Here is a 15,417-nt window from a genome sequence, read left to right as displayed (position 1 = left end):
GTGTCCATATTCTGTGGGGTTTTGTCACATATACTGTCCTGCATCCGAAAACAGTTTCTTTATGGCAAATTTCAATAATCTGGGCCTAATCTATTGTCCATATTCTGTGTGTTTCTGTGACAGATACTGACCTGCATCCGAAAACTGTTTCTTTATGGCAAATTCCAATAATCTGGGCCTAATCTAGTGTCCATAATCTGTTCGGTTCTGTCACATTTACTGTCCTGCATCCGAAAACTGAGTTTGTAATGCAAATTACAATAATCTGGGCCTAATCTAGTGTCCATAGTGTATGGCTTTCGGTGACATATACTGTCCCGCATCCGAAAACTGTTGCTTTAGGGCAAATTCAAATAATCTTGGCCTAATCTATTGTCCATATTCTGTGGGGTTCTGTCACATATACTGTCCTGCATCCGAAAACTGAGTTTGAATTGCAAATTCTAAAAATCTGGGCTAAATCTAGTGTCCATAGTGTGTGGCTTTCTGTGACATATACAGTATGACATCCCAAAACTGTTTCTTTAGGGCAATTATTAATATTCTGGGCCAAATCTAGTGTCCATATTCTGTGGTGTTCTGTGACATATACAGTACGCCATCGAAAACTGTTTTTTTAGGGCAAATTCCAATAATCTGGGTCTAATCTAGTGTCCATATTCTGTGTGTTTCTGTGACATATACTGTCCTGCATCCGAAAACTGTTTCTTTATGGCAAATTCCAATAATCTGGGCCTAATCTAGTGTCCATATTCTGTGGGGTTCTGTCACATATACTGTCCTGCATCCGAAAACTGAGTTTGTATTGCAAATTCCAATAATCTAGGCCTAATCTAGTGTCCAAAGTGTGTGTGTTTTCTGTGACATATACTGTCCTGCATCCGAAAACTGAGTTTGTATTGCAAATTCCAATATTCTGGGCCTAATCTAGTGTCCTTATTTTGTGAGTTTCTCTTAGCATATACTGTCCTGCATCCGAAAACTGAGTTTGTATTGCAAATTCCAATAATCTGGGCCTAATCTACTGTAGTGTCCATAGTGTGTGGCTTTCTGTGACATATACTGTCCTGCATCCGAAAACAGTTTCTTTAGGGCAAATTCCAATAAACTTGGCCTAATCTAGTGTCCATATTCTGTGGGTTTATGTGACATATACTGTCCTGCATCCGAAAACTGAGTTTGTATTGCAAATTAAAAAAATCTGGGCTAAATCTAGTGTCCATAGTGAGTGGCTTTTTTGTGACATATAGAATACGCCATCTGAAAACTGTTTCTTTAGGTCAAATTTCAATAATCTGGGCCTAATCTAGTGTCCATAGTGTGTGGCTTTCTGTGACATATACAGTACGCCATCTGAAAAATGTTTTTTTAGCGTAAATTTAAATAATCTGGACCTAATCTAGTGTCCATATTCTGAGGGTTTCTGTAACATATACTGTCCTTCATCTGACAACTGAGTTTGTGTACCAAATTCAAAAAATCTGGGCTAAATCTAGTGTCCATAGTGTGTGGCTTTCTGTGACATATACAGTATGACATCCCAAAACTGTTTCTTTAGGGCAAATTTCAATAATCTGGGCCTAATCTAGTGTCCATATTCTGTGATGTTCTGTGACATATACAGTACGCCATCCAAAAACTGTTTCTTTAGGGCAAATTCAAATAATCTGGGCCTAATCCAGTGTCCATATTCTGTGGGTTTCTGTGACATATACTGTTCTGCATCCGAAAACTGAGTTTGTATTGCAAATTCTAAAAATCTGGGCCAAATCTAGTGTCCATAGTGTATGGCTTTCTGTGACATATTCAGAATGACATCCAAAAACTGTTTCTTTTATGGCAAATTCCAATAATCTGGGCCTAATCTAGTGTCCATATTCAGTGTGTTTTCTGTGACATAAACTGTCCTGCATCCGAAAACTGAGTTTGTATTGCAAATGCCAATATTCTGGGCCTAATCTAGTGTCCTTTTTTTATGAGTTTCTGTAGCATATACTGTCCTGCATCCGAAAACTGAGTTTGTATTGCAAATTCCAATAATCTGGGACTATTCTAGTGTCCATAGTGTGTGGCTTTCTGTGACATATACTGTACAGTACGCCATCCGAAAACAGTTTCTTTAGCGTAAATTTAAATACTCAGGGGCCAGTCCTTATCTACTGTATCTGTAGTGTGTGTGTGTAATACACAGCCGTGACATATACAGTAATCCTTCCGAAAATTGTTTCCTTAGGGCAAATGCCAGTAATCTGGGCCTAATCTAGTGTCTATATTCTGTGTGTTTCTGTGACATATATTGTCTTGCATCCGAAAACTTAGTTTGTATTGCAAATTCTAAAAATCTGGGCCTAATATACTGTCCATAGTGTGTGGGTTTCTGTGACATATTCAGCACGACATCCCAAAACTGTTTTTTTCAGTGCAAATTCCAATAATCTGGGCATAATCTAGTGTCCATATTCTGTTTGTTTCTGTAACATATACTGTCCTGCACAGGGCTTTTTTTCTCAGAGAAAAGGTGGTGGAACTCACCCCCCCCCCTCCCCTGGCCACACCCCTACCCACCCCTAGGACCGCCCCCTAAAACCGCCCCTTTAGAGAACAGGGATGCAAGTAAAATTGCCAGTGACGGTCGTGACAGCCAGGCTGCCAGTGCCCGCGGCAGTGGCGACTCTAGGAACAATATATAGGGGGGGGCACAAAGATACCACAGTCAAAAATGGGGGGGCAAAAACAAAATAAGTATATATAAATAAGATTACAAAATACGAGAGAATTGCGGAATGCAGGGATATATTTATAATAAAACAATTTACTTACAAAAGAAGCTATTCAGTCGTCTACTGTGCCGTCCTCTGCTTGCTTCCGCGGATTCTTTCCCCTTATTTCTGACTCTCGTCAGTGCGCAGGCATATTGTTATGGTGGATCTGTGGAAGACACACTGTTATGGGGGCATCTGTGGATGACAAATTATGCCTCTCATTAGCCCTCATTATGCCTCTCATCACTCCCATATCAGCCCCCATGCCTCTCATTAGCCCCCATATCAGCCCTTATGCCTCATTAGCCCTATTATAAGCAATTATGCCTCATTAGCCCACATTATGCCTCTTATTAGCCCCCATTATAAGCCATTATGCCTCATTAGCCCACATTATGCCTCTTATTAGCCCCCATATGCATAATTAGCCCCCATTATGTCTCTAATTAGCCCACATTATGCCTCTTATTAGCCCCCATTATAAGCCATTATGCCTCATTAGCCCCATTATGCCTCTTATTAGCCCCCATATGCCTAATTAGCCCCCATTATGTCTCTAATTAGCCCCCATTATGCCTCATTAGCCCCCATATGCCTCAAATAGTCTAATTAGCCCCCATTGTGTCTCTAAATAGCCCCATGATGCCTCTCATTAGTCCCCATTATGCATCATTAGCCCCCATATGCCTCATTATCCCCATATGCCTCCAATTAGCCCCCATATGCCTCCAATTAGCCCAGATATGCCTCCAATTAGCCCCCATAGCCCCCATATGCCTCCAATTAGCCCCCATATGCCTCCAATTAGCCCCCATAGCCCCCATATGCCTCCAATTAGCCCCCATATGCCTCCAATTAGCCTCCATAGCCCCCATATGCCTCCAATTAGCCCCTATTATGCCCCCAGCAGCCACATTTTTTAAACACTTACCTCTCCTGCTCCTGGACGGACGCAGCCTGCAATTTTCTTTCTCCTCAGTCGACTGTGCTCTGAACTGGCGCGCACAGCGTGAGGTCACAGATTGTCCTCACGCTGTGCGCAGCCCTGCACAGCTGACAGCCGAGGACCAGGAAGTGGTTCACCACTTCCTGGTCCTTCGGTACACTAATGAGCGCTTCAATAATGGAAGCGCTCATTAGTATTCACCTAGGAGAATCAGCGGGGGGGAACCGGGGGGGCAAAGAACAACATAGGGGGGGCAATTGCCCCCCCCCCTCGTTCCCCTCTAGCGACGCCACTAGCAGCGGGCCGACTGGGCCCAGTAACTAAAGGGGGGCGGGGCAAGTCGGCGAAAATAGGTGGCGGAACGCCGTTCCGGCGCGTTCTGCCAGAAAAGAAGCCCTGGTCCTGCATCCGAAAACTGAGTTTGCATTGCAAATTCCAATAATCTGGGCCTAATCTAGTGTCCATAGTGTGTGGCTTTCTGTGACATATAGAATAAGCCATCCGAAAACTGTTTCTTTAGGTCAAATTCTAATAATCCGGGCCTAATCTAGTGTCAATTGTGTGTGGCTTTCGGTGACATATACAGTACGCCATCTGAAAAATGTTTCTTTGGCGAAAATTTAAATGATCTGGGCCTAATCTAGTGTCCATATTCTGTGGGGTTCTGTCACATATACTGTCATGCATCCGAAAACTTAGTTTGTATTGCAAATTCAAAAAATCTGGGCCAAATCTAGTGTCCATAGTGTATGGCTTTCTGTGACATATTCAGTATGACATCCCAAAACTGTTTCTTTAGGGCAAATTTCAATAATCTGGGCCTAATTTAGTGTTCATATTCTGTGGTGTTCTGTGACACATACTGTCCTGCATCTGAAAACAGTTTCTTTATGGCAAATTCCAATAATCTGGGCCTAATCTAGTGTCCATATTCTGTGGGGTTCTGTCACATATACTGTCCTGCATCCAAAAACTGAGTTTGTATTGCAAATTACTATAATCTAGGCCTAATCTAGTGTCCATAGTGTGTGGCTTTCAGTGACATATACTGTCCTGCATCCGAAAACTGTTGCTTTAGGGCAAATTTCAATAATCTTGGCCTAATCTAATGTCCATATTCTGTGGGTTTCTGTGACATATACTGTCCTGCATCCGAAAAACTGAGTTTGTATACCAAATTCAAAAAATCGGGGCTAAATCTAGTGTCCATAGTGTGTGGCTTTCTGTGACATATACAGTATGACATCCCAAAACTGTTTCTTTAGGGCAAATTTCAATAATCTGGGGCTAATCTAGTGTCCATATTCTGCGGTGTTCTGTGACTTATACAGTACGCCATCCGAAAACTGTTTCTTTAGGGCAAATTCTAATAATCTGGGCCTAATCCAGTGTCCATATTCTGTGCGTTTCTGTGACATATACTGTTCTGCATCCGAAAACTGAGTTTGTATTGCAAATTCTAAAAATATGGGCCAAATCTAGTGTCCATAGTGTATGGCTTTCTGTGACATATTCAGAATGACATCCAAAAACTGTTTCTTTAGGGCAAATTCCAATAATCTGGGCCTAATCTAGTGTCCATATTCAGTGTGTTTTCTGTGACATATACTGTCCTGCATCCGAAAACTGAGTTTGTATTGCAAATGCCAATATTCTGGGCCTAATCTAGTGTCCTTTTTTTGTGAGTTTCTGTAGCATATACTGTCCTGCATCCGAAAACTGAGTTTGTATTGCAAATTCCAATAATCTGGGACTATTCTAGTGTCCATAGTGTGTGGCTTTCTGTGACATATACAGTACGCCATCCGAAAACAGTTTCTTTAGCGTAAATTTAAATACTCAGGGGCCAGTCCTTATCTACTGTATCTGTAGTGTGTGTGTGTAATACACAGCCGTGACATATACAGTAATCCTTCCGAAAATTGTTTCCTTAGGGCAAATGCCAGTAATCTGGGCCTAATCTAGTGTCTATATTCTGTGTGTTTCTGTGACATATACTGTCTTGCATCCGAAAACTTAGTTTGTATTGCAAATTCTAAAAATCTGGGCCTAATATACTGTCCATAGTGTGTGGGTTTCTGTGACATATTCAGCACGACATCCCAAAACTGTTTTTTCAGTGCAAATTCCAATATTCTGGGCCTAATCTAGTGTCCATATTCTGTGTGTTTCTGTAACATATACTGTCCTGCACAGGGCTTTTTTTCTCAGAGAAAAGGTGGTGGAACTCACCCCCCCTCCCCTGGCCACACCTCTACCCACCCCTAGGACCGCCCCCTAAAACCGCCCCTTTAGAGAACAGGTATGCAAGTAAAATTGCCAGTGACGGTCGTGACAGCCAGGCTGCCAGTGCCCGCGGCAGTGGCGACTCTAGGAACAATATATAGGGGGGGGGGGCAAAAAGATACCACAGTCAAAAATGGGGGGGGCAAAAACAAAATAAGTATATATAAATAAGATTACAAAATACGAGAGAATTGCGGAATGCAGGGATATATTTATAATAAAACAATTTACTTACAAAAGAAGCTATCCAGTCGTCTGCTGTGCCGTCCTCTGCTTGCTTCCGCGGATTCTTTCCCCTTATTTCTGACTCTCGTCAGTGCGCAGGCATACTGTTATGGTGGATCTGTGGAAGACACACTGTTATGGGGGCATCTGTGGATGACAAATTATGCCTCTCATTAGCCCTCATTATGCCTCTCATCACTCCCATATCAGCCCCCATGCCTCTCATTAGCCCCCATATCAGCCCTTATGCCTCATTAGCCCTATTATAAGCAATTATGCCTCATTAGCCCACATTATGCCTCTTATTAGCCCCCATTATAAGCCATTATGCCTCATTAGCCCCCATTATGCCTCATTAGCCCCCATATGCCTCATTAGCCCCCATATGCCTCTAATAGTCTAATTAGCCCCCATTGTGTCTCTAATTAGCCCCATGATGCCTCTCATTAGTCCCCATTATGCATCATTAGCCCCCATATGCCTCATTATCCCCATATGCCTCCAATTAGCCCCCATAGCCCCCATATGCCTCCAATTAACCCCCATATGCCTCCAATTAGCCCACATATGCCTCCAATTAGCCCCCATAGTCCCCATATGCCTCCAATTAGCCCCATATGCCTCCAACTAGCCCCCATAGCCCCCATATGCCTCCAATTAACCCCCATATGCCTCCAATTAGCCCCCATATGCCTCGAATTAGCCCCCATAGCCCCCATATGCCTCCAATTAGCCCCCATATGCCTCCAATTAGCCCCTATATGCCTCCAATTAGCCCCTATTATGCCCCCAGCAGCCACATTTTTTATAAAATAAAAAAACACTTACCTCTCCTGCTCCTGGACGGACGCCGCCTGCAATTTTCTTTCTCCTCAGTCGACTGTGCTCTGAACTGGCGCGCACAGCGTGAGGTCACAGATCGCCCTCACGCTGTGCGCAGCCCTGCACAGCTGACAGCCGAGGACCAGGAAGTGGTTCACCACTTCCTGGTCCTTCGGTACACTAATGAGCGCTTCCATAATGGAAGCGCTCATTAGTATTCACCTGGGAGAATCAGCGGGGGGGAACCGGGGGGGCAAAGAACAACATAGGGGGGGCAATTGCCCCCCCTCATTCCCCTCTAGCGATGCCACTAGCAGCGGGCCGACTGGGCCCAGTAACTAAAGGGGGGCGGGGCGAGTCGGCGAAAATAGGTGGCGGAACGCCGTTCCGGCGCGTTCTGCCAGAAAAGAAGCCCTGGTCCTGCATCCGAAAACTGAGTTTGCATTTCAAATTCCAATAATCTGGGCCTAATCTAGTGTCAATCGTGTGTGGCTTTCTGTGACATATACAGTCGTGGCCAAAAGTTTTGAGAATGACAAAAATATTGGAAATTGGAAAAGTTTTTATAATAGCAATTTGCATATACTTCAGAATGTTATGAAGAGTTATCAGATGAATTGCATAGTCCTTCTTTGCCATGAAAATTAACTTCATCCCCAAAAAAACTTTCCACTGCATTTCATTGCTGTCATTAAAGGACCTGCTGAGATCATTTCAGTAATCGTCTTGTTAACTCAGGTGAGAATGTTGACAAGCACAAGGCTGGAGATCATTATGTCAGGCTGATTGGGTTAAAATGGCAGACTTGACATGTTAAAAGGAGAGTGATGCTTGAAATCATTGTTCTTCCATTGTTAACCATGGTGACCTGCAAAGAAACGTGTGCATCCATCATTGCGTTGCATAAAAATGGCTTCACAGGCAAGGATATTGTAGCTACTAAGATTGCACCTCAATCAACAATTTATAGGATCATCAAGAACTTCAAGGAAAGAGGTTCAATTCTTGTTAAGAAGGCTTCAGGGCGTCCAAAAAAGTCCAGCATGAGCCAGGATCGTCTCCTAAAGAGGATTCAGCTCCGGGATCGGAGTGCCATCAGTGCAGAGCTTGCTCAGGAATGGCAGCAGGCAGGTGTGAGCGCATCTGCACGCACAGTGAGGCGAAGACTTTTGGAAGATGGCCTGGTGTCAAGAAGGGCAGCAAGGAAGCCACTTCTCTCCAAAAAAAACATCAGCGACAGATTGATCTTCTGCAGAAAGTATGGTGAATGGACTGCTGAGGACTGGGGCAAAGTCATATTCTCCGATGAAGCCTTTTTCCGATTGTTTGGGGCATCTGGAAAAAGGCTTGTCCGGAGAAGAAAAGGTGAGCGCTACCATCAGTCCTGTGTCATGCCAAAAGTAAAGCATCCTGAGACCATTCATGTGTGGGGTTGCTTCTCATCCAAGGGAGTGGGCTCACTCACAATTTTGGCTAAAAACACAGCCATGAATAAAGAATGGTACCAAAACAGCCTCCAACAACAACTTCTTCCAACAATTTAACAACAGTTTGGTGAATAACAAGGCATTTTCCAGCACGATGGAGCACCGTGCCATAGGGCAAAAGTGATAACTAAGTGGCTCGGGGACCAAAACGTTGACATTTTGGGTCCATGGCCTGGAAACTCCCCAGATCTTAATCCCATTGAGAACTTGTGGTCAATCCTCAAGAGGCGGGTGGACAAACAAAAACCCACTAATTCTGACAAACTCCAAGAAGTGATTATGAAAGAATGGGTTGCTATCAGTTAGGAATTGGCCCAGAAGTTGATTGAGAGCCTGCCCAGTCGAATTGCAGAGGTCCTGAAAAAGAAGGGCCAACACTGCAAACACTGACTCTTTGCATAAATGTCATGTAATAGTCGATAAAAGCCTTTGAAACGTATGAATTGCGTGTAATTATATTTCACTACATCACAGAAACAACTGAAACAAAGATCTAAAAGCAGTTTAGCAGCAAACTTTGTGAAAACTAATATTTTTGTCATTCTCAAAACTTTTGGCCACGACTGTACAGTATGCCATCCGAAAACTGTTTCTTTAGCATACATTTTAATAATCTGTGCCTAATCTAGTGTCCATAGCTTGTGGCTTTCTGTCCCTGCGCTGCTGTGGCGCGGACTCGATGGTTGCCATGGCAGCCCCAAGCCATTCCAAGGCTTGGGGCCTGGCATGTACACAGGCCTAAGAGGCCCAGCCCCCAGGCTGGGTCTCCTAGGCAACTGTTAGCATCTTACAGTGTAAGACACTAACAGTTCAATACAGCACAATACAGATTTATCGTGCTGCATTGAAATAGGGATCAGACCCAGTAATGTTGAAGTCCCAGAGTGGGATAAATAATAAAGTGAAAAAAAAATGTTTATAAAATTAAAGTTTTACAAAAACAAATTTTAAGTTTCAAGTAAAAAAATATTTTAAAAAAGCGTCCTTTTCCAAAAGTTTTTCACTGTGTGTCGTGTCCGTCTTACACCAACATGTGTCCCAGAAAATCACCCGTGCCCTGACCAATGCATTTACTGGGAAGGTGCACTTAACCACGGACACATGGACAAGTGCTGGTTGCCAGGGACGCTACATTTCCCTGACCGCACAGGTGCTACCCCCACCCAGGATTGCAGGCCCTGTGTCCATCAGGGTCCTTTCTAGCAGCTATGTTACTGGCTCCAACCCCCACTTCTCCTCCTCCGCAGTCTACTCCTCCACTTCCAACCCCAGCAGCAGTCAGCCATCAGTCACTAGCTGGAAGCAGTGAAGCACTGCTGTGGGAAGTGTCAACAGGCTGTGCTGAAGTTAATCTGTTTAGGGGACAAACAGCACACTGCTGCAGAGCTGTGGCAGGGTATAAGGGACCAGACCGAGCTGTGGCTCTCGCCACTCAACCTACAACCAGGCATGGTTGTGTCTGACAATGGCCGTAACTTTGTGGTGGCTTTGAAGCTCGGCAACTTGACACACATCCCATGCCTAGCCCACGTCTTAAACATGGTTCTTCAGCAGTTAATCAAAACCCACCCCAATTTGCCAGAGCTACTAGTGAAGCCGCGATGCGTGTGTGCCTATTTCTGCAAGTTGTCCAAATCAACGCTGCTGCAGCACTTGCGGCTTCAAGCTCGCCAACTGTTGTGCGATGTGAGCACGCACTGGAACTCTACGTTCCACATGTTGGCCAGGCTTTGTGAGCAGCAGAGAGCAGTTGTGGAATACCAGCTACAACATGGTTGTCGCATTTCTAGTCAACTGCCACTATTCACAAGCGAGGTGTGGGCATTGATGTCAGTCCTCTGTGAGGTTTAAATTTTTTTTTATGAATCTACATATGGTTAGTGGCGATAACGCTATTATCAGTGTAACCATCCCACTGCTGTGTCTACTCAAATGATCGCTGCTCACAATTAAGGATGACGCTTTGAATGTGGCAGACAAGGAAATGGGGGAGGACATTACACAGGGTGATAGCCAGCCCACCCTCAGTTTGTCTTCTCAACATGAATTGGACCATGAAGAGGAGGATGAGGAGGAGCTGGAGACAGTTGCCTCTGCTACAGAGGGTAGTACCCATTGAACTTTAATTCCATCTGTTCAGCGTGGATGGGCAGAAGAGGAGGAAGAGAATGAGGAGATAGAGAGTCATCCTGATGTCGACATCGACGTCTTGCCTGTTGGTACTCTGGCACACATGGACAACCTACATAGAAAATGCCAGACCGCTGGTACTGAATTATGTCCTTTATTACAAAATCACATTATACAACATACATGATTAAAAGAATCAGTGCAGGAGATAAAAGCAACATCACTGGAGGAGACATACATGAAACGGAGTCCCTATCATAGAAAAATGTACAGGAGACATAGTCATGCATATGGAAAATCATACATGATGAGAAAAGGGACATTTACCCGTGCAAAGAGTCTCCTCCAGGATGGCACCAACCCCAACGCGCGTTTCGGCGTACCTTCGTCTGGGGGTAGCGTCATCCTGGAGGAGACTCTTTGCACGGGTAAATGTCCCTTTTCTCATCATGTATGATTTTCCATATGCATGACTATGTCTCCTGTACATTTTTCTATGATAGGGACTCCGTTTCATGTATGTCTCCTCCAGTGATGTTGCTTTTATCTCCTGCACTGATTATTTTAATCATGTATGTTGAATAATGTGATTTTGTAATAAAGGACATAATTCAGTACCAGCGGTCTGGCATTTTCTATGTAGGTTGTCTATTTATATTTATTGCCATAGGCTAGTTTAGCACTTTAATGTGTATTCAATTGATGGTTACGGTATCTATTTTGGTAGTGCTCTGGCACACATGGCTGACTTCATGTTAGGCTGCCTTCCCGTGACCTTCGCATTATAAGCATTTTAGATAACACGGATTACTGGATGTTTTCCCTTCTTGACCTCCGCTACAAAGAGAACTTATCTCTCATTACTGTGGTGGAGAGGATGAGTAAAATGGTGCAATACCAAAAGTTACTTGTTGAGAGATTGCTCCAAAATTTTCCATCTGACAACGCGGCCGGCAGAGTCCGTAATTCCTTAGGCAACCGAGGAAGGGAGACAAGGGGAACACACAGCAGTTCCAACAAAGGCAGGGCAACACTCTCCAAGCCATGGGACACTTTCATGACACCCCGCCAGCAACCTCACCCTGAAGCGCGGCCTAGTGGTACAAGGAGGGAAAAGATTTGCAAGATGGTGAAGGAATACATAGCAGACTGTGTCAGCGTCATAAATGATCCCTCAGTGCCTTAAAACTACTGGGTGTCCAAGCTGGACACATGGCACAAACTTGCGCTCTATGCCTTGGAGGTGCTCACCTGCCCTGCTGCCAGCGTTTTGTCTGAGCGTGTATTTAGTGCTGCTAGTGGCATTATAACAGATAAGCGTATCAGCTTGTCCACTGGCAATGCTGACAGGATGACTAAGATAAAAATGAACAAGGCCTGGATTGCCCCTGACTTCTCAACTCCACCAGAGGAGAGCTGAGCTGATGATGAACATAAAGGCAATTTCAATCTATCATTTATAATGTACTACTGTAGTGTATTTCCATGCACCTTTTCCACCTCAAAAAAGAGTATATGGTTGAATCTTGTTTTGTCCTCCTCCTCCTCCTCATAAAGATTGCATATATTCCCTCCACTCTAATTTTTTTTAATAGGGTCAGCTCAACTGCAGGCCCTCAACTATTTTTTTTTTAATTGGGTCAGATCAACTGCAGGCCCTCAACTCAATTTTTTTTATAGGGTCAGCTGAACAGCATGCACTTTCATATAATGTTTTAGAGCATCAGCTCAACTGCAGGCACTCACATATAATGTTTTACAGCGTCAGCTCACCAGCAGGCACTCGCATATAATGTTTTAGAGGGTCAGATCACCAGCAGGCCCTCGTCCCTAATGTTTTAGAGCATCAGATCACCAGCAGGCACTCACATATAATGTTTTAGAGCATCAGCTCACCAGCAGGTCCTCGCCACTAATGTTTTAGAGCATCAGCTCACAAGCAGGCACTCGCATATAATGTTTTAGAGTGTCATCTCACCAGCAGGCACTTGCATATAATGTTTTAGAGCATCAGCTCACCAGCAGGCCCTCGCCCCTAATGTTTTAGAGCATCAGCTCACCAGCAGGCACTCGCATGTAATGTTTTAGAGCATCAACTCACCAGCAGGCACTCGCATATAATGTTTTAGAGCTTCAGCTCACCAGCAGGCACTCACATATAATTTTTTAGAGCATCAGCTCACCAGCAGGCCCTCGCCCCTAATGTTTTAGAGCCTCAAATCACCAGCAGGCACTCACATATAATGTTTTACAGGGTCAGCTCACCAGCAGGCCCGCACCTAAAATCTTTTACTGGGTCAACTCACCTGCAAGCCCACAACTTAAATCTTTTACAGGGTCAGCTCACCTGCAGGCCCGCAACTCGTGATGCTTTGCTTTGAAGTAGTAGCCATAGCCGTTTATCAGGCTCCCTCTCCAAAATCGAACAATAATTTTCCATTACCGGTGGTCACCATGTTAGGCTCATAAAAGAACATCGAAAGTTGATAGGGAAGATATCAAAATGGATTCTGGACGTCACAGGGACGTGCGATCAGGCAGAAGTTATCTAGAGTCAACAAAGCAGCAGCAGGGCCTCTCCTGTATAACGTTTCCTCATTCAAAATACCACTGTGACATTCCCTGTAATTTTTTATTACTCATTCCAATAACAGGGCATCTTAAGAGTCCTGTATTGTTATTTATCGTCACTACCTCCCAGAGTCAGGAGTGGGTAATTGCCGTGTGCCTGCTGCCTTCCTTGCATGCTTCTGCTCTAATAACTTGACCCACCCTCCCTGGGTGGTTCACAATTAGGAAATAAAAGGGGCAAGGCAACAACAGCCAATCAGATTTCAGCCTTTGACCTCCCTTGGATGTGGTATCCCTTTCTCAAGCTCCCTCTCTGGCTTCGAACCCTGATTCCCTGTTACCCGTGATCACCATGGAAGGCGCAGTAAAGAACATTGAAAAGGTGATAGGGAAGATATCCAAATGGATCGTGGATGTCACGGGGACGTGCAATTGCCCAGAGGTCATCTAGAGTCACCACTGTGGCAGCAGGCCCTCACCTACAAGTCCAGTCTCAGTAGCCAATAATCTGGTCAACACAATCCTCACCATGATGACACACTAGGTGAACATTGTGGAGGCCGGGAGCAAGTTGGCTGCTGGCACCAGACTTGCCTTCCAATAGATCCTCATTAACCGAAAGGGTACTCATTCCAATAACAGGGCCGCTTAGGAGTGCTGTATTGTTATTTATCGTCACTACCTCTCCGAGTCGAGAGTGGGTAATTGCCGCCTGCTGCCTTCCTTGCATGCTTCTGCTTCAATAACTTGACCCACCCTCTCTGGGGGGTTCACAATTAGGGAAAAAAAAGGGGCAAGGCAACAACAGCCAATCAGATTTCAGCCTTTGACCTCCCTTGGATGTGGTATCCCTTTCTCAAGCTCCCTCTCTGGCAGCAAACCCTGATTCCCTGTTACCTGTGATCACCATGGAAGGCGCAGAAAAGAAGGTGATAGGGAAGATATCCAAATGGATCGTGGATGTCACGGGGACGTGCAATCGCCCAGAGGTTATCTAGAGTCACCACTGCAGCAGCAGACCCTCACCCCTAAGGTTTTAGATGGTCAGATCAGCAGGCCCTTGCTCCAAATGTTTTTGAGGGTCACCAGCAGGCCATCAATCATAATTTTTCACTGCTGTGTATGATGCCCTTCTTTATGTGTAACAAAGGGTGTTTTGGAGTGCCAGTTCCTTGTAATTTTTGGGAGCCCTTTCACTTAGTGCATAGGCTTTATGAGTGTAGGAGTCCCACTACTTGAACAATTGTACCACAATGTCAATGAGGCCCTCCTTTATGTGATATACAGGCTGTTTCGGAGTGCCTCTTGCTTGTCATTTGCAGCACTTGCACTTTATATACAATTGAATATACAGGAAAGAAAGTTTCCGAAGAATTTTTCATGTAAAATAGATTTTTTTTGGGGGTGTTTTGTGCATATTTTTGTCAGTCTGTAAAAGTGGTGTACAACTCGGACAACATTGTTCCCAGCAGCGACCTGGAAGTCCAAGATGCATCCAGACATCGTCCCCATGGTGTTCCCGATCCATTTCTGTGGTGATTCTGTCACTTTCTGACCTATTCCAATGGACCAGGCACCCTCCCCTCTTCAGAGCAGGGGGTGCCTGGTTGTCTCCCATTGACTTCCATTATACTCGGGTGCTCGGCCAAGCACACGAATATAGCAATGTGTTCGGGCCGAACACTCGAACACCCGAATACTTTGGTGCTCGATCATCACTAATAGCAACATTTTGTATATTTGCCTGAACTATTTATTTATGCAAAGTTGTGTTAAAAGTTAGTAACCATTCAAGCTAAAAAAGCTAATTCAACCATGTTTAGTTTTCCATTTAAAAAGGTCCTAACAAACTTATAGGCAGACATTTACAACTACTGTATTTTTCGCCCTATAAGACGCACCCCCCAAGTGAGGGGAAAATGATAGTGCATCTTATAGGATGAATACAAGGGGATGGAAAAAAACTGGCCAGCGTTTTGCATGTGGCCGGTACATCGCAGGCTGTACTGCTATCCTGGCTTGTATGGTTCCTGTTGAGGAAGATCCTGGCGCTTCTATGTGGCATGGATAAGGGGACAACCTTGAGGATGTGAGCGGTGCGCTGCTCGGCACGCTTCATTTTTACTTGGGCCACACAGTAAAGAAGGAAGGAGGTAGTCCCTCCCTCCTATGATGGAGCCGGCACTGC

This window comes from Bufo bufo, chromosome 5 (assembly GCF_905171765.1).
Source record: "Bufo bufo chromosome 5, aBufBuf1.1, whole genome shotgun sequence".
Lineage (NCBI taxonomy): Eukaryota > Metazoa > Chordata > Amphibia > Anura > Bufonidae > Bufo > Bufo bufo.
Note: the sequence above shows the minus strand (reverse complement) of the source record.